The sequence below is a fragment of the Sprattus sprattus genome (assembly GCF_963457725.1).
Source record: "Sprattus sprattus genome assembly, chromosome: 1".
Classification (NCBI taxonomy): domain Eukaryota; kingdom Metazoa; phylum Chordata; class Actinopteri; order Clupeiformes; family Clupeidae; genus Sprattus; species Sprattus sprattus.
The window spans coordinates 74,627,106-74,634,605 of NC_137920.1; positions in this window are offsets into that span (position 1 = coordinate 74,627,106).

Here is a 7,500-nt window from a genome sequence, read left to right on the forward strand (position 1 = left end):
TAAATTAACTCTGCAGTAATTTTCCATTTAGGCATGAACTGAGTGCTTCATGCCTTCATGAGGGGGGACTTGAGTGTGCTTTTGTTCTCAGAAAGGGGGAAAAAAGTGACTTCCTTGGAGATGGCTAACTAGATAGTAGCATTATCATTTAATGTTTGTTGTTGTTGTAGTTTTTGCCATTTATTTCAGTGTTCAGACAAGTTCACTGTGCTGTTACAGGAGGTTAGGTAAAAAATGTCAGTTTGAAATCAACACCAGGTTGAACTTATTACAAAAACAGCAAGGAATGATTCCTAGAGCTGTTGTTGTTTGACGTTCGTTGGGAGAAATATTTGCCATCAATAACAAACCATGTATGCTATGTAGCTCATCACTGTCCTTCGCTCCCTAGCCTTGTGCCTGACAGATACTGCCACAATGTACTTTAGGTCGTGAACGAGTATTATCTGGTATCAGAAACCCTAAAAGCTTCTTTGGAGCCGCTCTATAGTATGATTAGTTTCCACAGCTCAGTCAGTTCAGAGAGCTGCCCTCCCCCTCTCCCCACGCATTTTGAGACCCACTAGGCCACATACATGTATAGGCCTCATTGGCCTCTGGTCAATATGCCAAAGGTGCAGCCATATTGAACCAGGACACTTGACAGTGGGAGCTAGGAAAGTCAATCCCAAAACAGTAGTCAGAAACAGAAATAGAAAAATGGGCTGCGTAGGGGTGTGCAAATTTGTTTGCTCCTTTAAGACAGATGAGATTGACATCTCACACGTCAAGATGCACAGTTGATGCACACAGTGTGGACACATGTGTCCAATTTCCGATTTCAGTCCGATTTAAATTGGATATTGGACACATGTGTCTCCCCAGAACTAGATTCATTGTGTCCGACTTGAGTCCGACTGGACTCCGATGTAAACCCCTGGACACACGATTCGATTCCGCTGGTAATTGGACTGGGCGCGCATGTGTCTCTCGTATCTGATTCAAATTGGACAACAACAACTTTTGCACGTGCTTGAGATCGTGCCCACAGACATATACATGCATCATATATAATGTATATGATATGATAAACGCTGCTATACGCTCAGTTCTTGTGCTCCCTCTCATTCACGTTGAAATACTGAAAGCGAAACTGAAACTTTGAAACTGGAACGCAACTGTTTGGGACAGAACGCTAATTCAGTGAACAAATATTTTCATATTACTTTCCACCAGTTGTTAGTCATGTAATCCATTCATATCGATGTGAATCAATCAATACTAATACAACTTTAACTGTGGTGTGTTTTTGTTTCATTTCACAACGTATTTACTGTATAATCAACGGTAGCAGATGTAAACATTCCGCATTTGATTTGAATTGACGCGGCCAAGATCTAGATTGGTCACTGCCATGTGCTTTGAGATAGAGCAGTTAACCCCCCATGGAGACCCCATGGAGAGAATTGGATGGGATCGGAGTGCTGCCATCATGTGCCCGCACTGACAGAAACCTCTGTGTCAGTTGATAGGCGAGTCATTGGACTGATAGCACTGTATAGATAGCACTACTCCATATACCTGTGAATGTGAACGTATGCGAATGCCAACACTGAGGGTTTGTCTTGTGAACACTGAGTTCCAAATTGTGTATTTGCCCAACCCACGTTATGCCATCCAATCAATATCTAACAAGCAAAGCTAATTGACCACTGTAACGGAGATTGATTGAAAAAAGGGAAAAAAATCAATACAGTTTAAAGTAAATATATATTAAATGATGTTTACCGATAATTCCAGGCCATTGACTCTGAGAGGAAAACATAAATAATAGGATTCAGCAGGATAATAGGATTCAGGAATTGGTCAAGAATCGGAATACTTTCTAAAGGATTAGACGGCATGTCTGCGTAATACACCCAACAGTTGGTTGGGTGTTGGGTGTATTTGTTTACATTGCCTCGTTTAGCTGATGCAACGATGCAAAACTACAGAAAACGGTTATACATCTTGGCACTAGGTGTGTTACCTGGGTATACCCTTCGGTGTTGTTAGCACCTTGCTATGGCAGAGGAGCAGCTGGAAGCTGTATTCATTTATTTACATGCTTTAGTTCAATACATGTGTTTGCTTCTTTGAGCACACAGTGGGTATGCTGCTCTCCGTCGAACAGTGGAGAACGCCTGAATAAGGAAGCGCTGGGGGTTTGTGCATCCTACGTGATGACTCACCACAACATGTTGGTGTGAAGACACCAGAAAAAGCACTAAAGCTCGTGGGAGAGGGGATCCAGTGTCCCAGAAAGCGCTTGACTGGAACAGATTAGGCTTCGATCTGGCTTACGTCCGTCTCAGATCCGGCTCTCATCCGGGCCAGTTCTGGCCCACGACCGGGCCAGACTTTTCGAATCTGTTCTAAAGTTAGCTGCCATCTGGGTTATTGCTAGAGGGAGAGAGGGCCCGCAACCACAGATGTGGCGTCCTCAAGAGCGCCACCCAAAGACTTGCCATCTTCATCCCACTGAAAGAGACGGTTCTTCAGTTGCAATTAGTGCATCACTTTTCAATGCCAACCAGCCCCCACTGAAATGAACTGAAATGAAATGAATACATTCTGGCGTTGGTGCCCCCGACGCCTGCTGCAACGCTCTCCCTAAACACAGACTGAGTTTTATAACTGACATCCCTCTCTCTCTCTTTCTCTCTCTTTCTCTTTCTTTCTCTTTCTTTCTCTCTCTTTCTCTCTCTAAAACTCTCTCTAAGTGTCCTTGAGCAAGACACTGAACCCCTAATTGCTCCTGATGTGCATGTGCCATCAGTGTAAATGTTAAATGTAAGTCGCTTTGGATAAAAGCGTCTGCTAAATGACTAAATGTTAATGTAAATGTAAAACACACTTTTCATATCTCTAAACCTCTCTCTCTTGTTGTCATTGTCTCTGATTATCTCTGTTTCCAACAAGGTCGTTAGGTTTCTAGTGGATATCTCTTTTCCTCTCTTTCTCTCTCTGTTTCAAGTCATTTTCATCTTCTTTATGGAATCTGAGTTTCTAACTGACATTTGGTTTTGTTGCAAGCTCTCTAGCTCTCCTTCTCTCCTTTGTGTTCTCTCTCCCTCCATCTTATTATCTCTCTCTCTCTCTCTCTCTCTCTCTTCCTCTCTCTCTCTCTCTCTCTCTCTCTCTCTGTTGGGTAGAAATGTCTGCGGTGGGGTGGGGTGGGACCCAGCATCCACCTGAGAGCACCTGAGCACAGCTGAATACTGATGGAGCCCCGGAGGCTTCAATTACGCAGGATGAGCCCATGGGCCCCTGAACATCTGCGGGCAGGGCCCATCCCTACCGCAGAGCTGCGCTCGGGGGAAAAGGAACCGGGGGACCATATCTGATTCTGTGTCCTATACTCGTCATAAGCTCTGCGTGCCACGCAGATTTAGTCAGGATTTGTCTTGCCGAGTGGGTGGGGGTGTACGGGATGGGACGAGGGCGGTGTGGTGAAGGGAGAGAGCAGTCACTACACCTGGCCTCAGAACTGGCTCTGTGAGGTAATAACATGCTGACCACAATTCTTTTTTTGGGGGGTCTTTTTATGCCTTTAATTGACAGAGCAGTGAAGATTGTGACAGGAAATGAGAGGGAGAAGAGGTGGGGAGTGGACAGGAGAAATGGCATGGGGCCGGATTCGAAACCCCTGACCTCCTTGAGCGTCAAGCCCGAATGTGGTCGGGGCTACTGTTTGAGCCACAGTGCCCCACAATTTGAAATAGCCAAGTTTGTTCAGCTGGCAATCGACTGTTTTTTTTCGATAGTACTCTGTCACAGTCCAGGTGGCTAATATGCACAAACTGCGCAGATTAAGTTTCAGTTTCAGTTTCAGTTTCAGTTTGTTTATTTGTTGAAGAGGGACAGTGTACATTAATAAACATTAAAATGTAAATGCACCCAATTGTAGCCAAAAGGCTAGTTTCCATTGGCAGTCCCCCTGCCAGAGTGTTAATGGCTAAACAACTTTAAAAAGGCATTATCCATAGCCAAGTTTGTTCAGGTGGCAATCGACTGTTTTCGACTCTGTCACAGTCCAGGTGGCTAAAATGTACAAACTGCGCCGAGTAAGAGCTCTCATCCCTTCAGAAACTGGCTTGGTTTGTGGTCTCGAGATGGTTCTCAGTATCCCAGCACCCTGACCGTAACACCAGAGGCATAGATGTTGGTGCGGCAGTCAGAGCTATACTACTCTGTGGTGCTCTGTAACGTGTGGGGATGTTCCCACAGGCAGCTTGAGTAACGGTTACAAAATGCTTTGAGTAAGAGCTCAAGTCCCTACAGCGTTGGCTTGGTTTGAGACGTTGACTTGATGAGATCGGGCCTGGTTTATTCTGGCTGGCTGGATGCTGCTGGAGGTTAAGAGCTCTTTGGTTGAAATTGAGGTCTCTTGTGATGTGGGGGGGGGGGAGTTCGTCAGGCCTCCTAATGAAACAGGCCCCAGTGAAAGTCATCTTAAACCAGAAAGATAGAGAGCGAGAGAGAGGGAGAGAGAGAGAGTGAGAAGGAGAGAAAGTGCAAAAAAAAACGAGAAAAAAAAAACTGTATGGCATCGGGGCGGAGAGATGCCCTTCATCTTCCTCCCTTCACTCGTTTCTTCTGCCCTCCGTCTCCCATTTTGCATTCCCCTTAATCTCTCTCTCTACACCCCCCCCCCCCTCCATCCACCCCTCGTGTTTTACCCCAGCCCCTTGACACAATTAGTCCACAAATAAGTCTGAATTGATGGCAGCTGAAGTGTGTGTGCGTGCCTGTGTGTGACTGTGTGTCCTTAAGGGTTGAGGTTGGATGGGGGAGGGGGGTATGAAAGGGGGGGGTGGGGCAGGAAGACCCTGCATGGGTGTAGTGGGTGTTGTGGGTGCAGTGGAGGCCTGGGGGGTGGGGGGGTGGATACAGATAAACACTCACTGGCCCTAATTGGCATGAGACAGCTGCTGCCAACCAGAAAAACCCATCTGAAGTCGTTCATGCCCTGCTTCTGGGCACCCATGCCACACTTAACAATTTCCCCTCCGCCCCATTATATGAGCCAGCGAGGAGCGCTGAGCAATCCTCCTCTTCCCTTCTCTTCTCTTCTCCTCTCTTTTCTTCTTCTTCTCTTTTCTTTTCTCTTCCCTCCTCTTCTCCTCCTCCTCTTCTCCTCTCTTCCGCTCTCTTCTCGTCTTCCCTCTCCTCCGCATCTCCATGCACCGTAGCCCAAAACGGAAACAGATGCTACTTGACAACATCTGCATCGCTAGCTCTAACCGTGGCCGTCAGTGGAGCAGCCATTATTACCCTCGGTATGGTTATTATGGCGGAACGGCACGGCAGGAGAGCAGGCCGTGGCAGCAGGGGTAGCGGCAGCAGCAGCTGCAGCAGTAGCTCTTAGTAGCAGTAGTGTGTGTGTGTGTGTGTGTGTGTGTGTGTGTGTGTGTGTGTGTGTGTGTGTGTGTGTGTGAGTCCAGGAGCAGGGGCACACAACTTAAATTGAGATGGTTTGCTCAAGCACACGGGGCCGTAAGGACTCGGGCCACACTGCTGAACTCTCAAGGCTGCGGTGACATGCCGAACCGTGCGTTGCCGTGCCGATGCCCCAGGCTAGGCCATGCAGCTCTAGGCCAGCAGGTGGCAGCAAAGGCCCATGGAGGACACACCTCTGCCCAGACAGCAGGTTTACTGGCCTTCTTTTCTCTTCATGGGGTGTCTCATTGTGGATATATCTAGTGACAGGGATTTTTTTTTTTTAAGTGTCAGACGGTGACATCCATGCACAATGGATGCTCTTCTGTTGGAAAAAGTCCTGGCATCAATTTCATCTTTTTTTTTTTCTTTCTTCCAGAGAGATGGAGGAAGTGTCATGTCACACCTTTGGTTTGGAATACAGATGAAAGTGGGACAGCAGTCATTACTTACTAGAAAGAGACAGCGAGGACAGAACTGCTAATGTTGCCAAAAGACCCAGGGGTCAGTGTCAGCTCTCACAAACAACCCCTAACCCAGTTTTCAGCCTGTGTGTCTCCATTAGACCAAGCAGAGTGGTTGATAACGCAAAAGGAGGGGCCGATGGGGTTGTAGTCACGTTCTGACCGAAGCCTGCCCAGGAGATTGGGTGGAGGTCTGTGGGGGTTGGGGATAGAGAAGAGGAGAGGAGAGGAGAGGAGAGGAGAGGAGAGGTGAGGAGAGGAGAGGAGAGTAGATGAGGAGAGGAGGAGATAAGGAGATGAGGAGATGAGGAGAGGAGAGGAGAGGAGAGGAGAGGAGAGGAGAGGAGAGGAGAGGAGAGGTGAGGAGAGGAGAGGAGAGTAGATGAGGAGAGGAGGAGATAAGGAGATGAGGAGATGAGGAGAGGAGAGGAGAGGAGAGGAGAGGAGAGGAGAGGAGAGGAGAGGAGAGGAGAGGAGATGAGGAGATGAGGAGAGGATAGGAGAGGAGAGGAGATGAGGAGAGGAGGAGATGAGGAGATGAGGAGATGAGGAGAGGAGAGGAGAGGAGAGGAGAGGAGAGCAGAGGAGAGGAGAGTAGATGAGGAGAGGAGGAGATGAGGAGATGAGGAGAGGAGGAGATGAGGAGATGAGGAGATGAGGAGAGGAGAGGAGAGGAGAGGAGAGGAGAGGAGAGGAGAGGAGATGAGGAGAGGAGGAGATGAGGAGATGAGGAGATGAGGAGAGGAGAGGAGAGGAGAGGAGAGGAGAGGAGAGGAGAGGACAAAAAGAGAGGAGAAAAGAGAGGAGAAAAGAGAGGAGGGGAGAGGAGAGGAGAGGAGAAAAGAGAGGAGAGAAGAGAGGAGAAAAGAGAGGAGGTAGGGAAAAGCTGACCGGTGACAAAACCAGAAAGGAACCGCCATCATCAGATCTTTTATGCTGTTAAAACTAAGATTCTTTGCTACATCGGTGTGAAGTACGGTAGAGATGGACAGCATTCGTGTAGTGCATTTCAATTTCTTTGCTAATTCATTCCTCACGTCTTAATTGCTGATGTTTAACACTGTATGCATGTGCTTTTACAGCCCCGGTTGATTATATCTAAACCATCTGTTTCTGTTTCTACTTCATGAAGAGGAGTTTTAATATGTTTCTCTTCTTCTCTCCTCTCTAAATAGACACACTGCAGACCATAAGACAACTATAGTCTCTCAGACGATACAATAAATGCACTCTGTCATGGCTTTTTGATCCTGGCTGTCTGAGGGATAAAATCATGTTTATGCATGTTAAAAGTCGTGGAGGCAGACTCCCCTCTTGACAATATTAACATTGACACATTATCAACCGCTGACAAACGGGCCTGGTTGTAATGTTCAATGATTGTTGGTGCAATACATAGCCTCCACACACACACGCACGCACGCACGCACGCACGCACGCACGCACGCACGCACGCACGCACACACACACACACACACACACACACACACACACACACACACATTGCATTGATAGGAGGATCTGCACATGTTGGCAGATGTATTCAGCAGGTGCAGTTGCTTGTAAAGTATAGAGC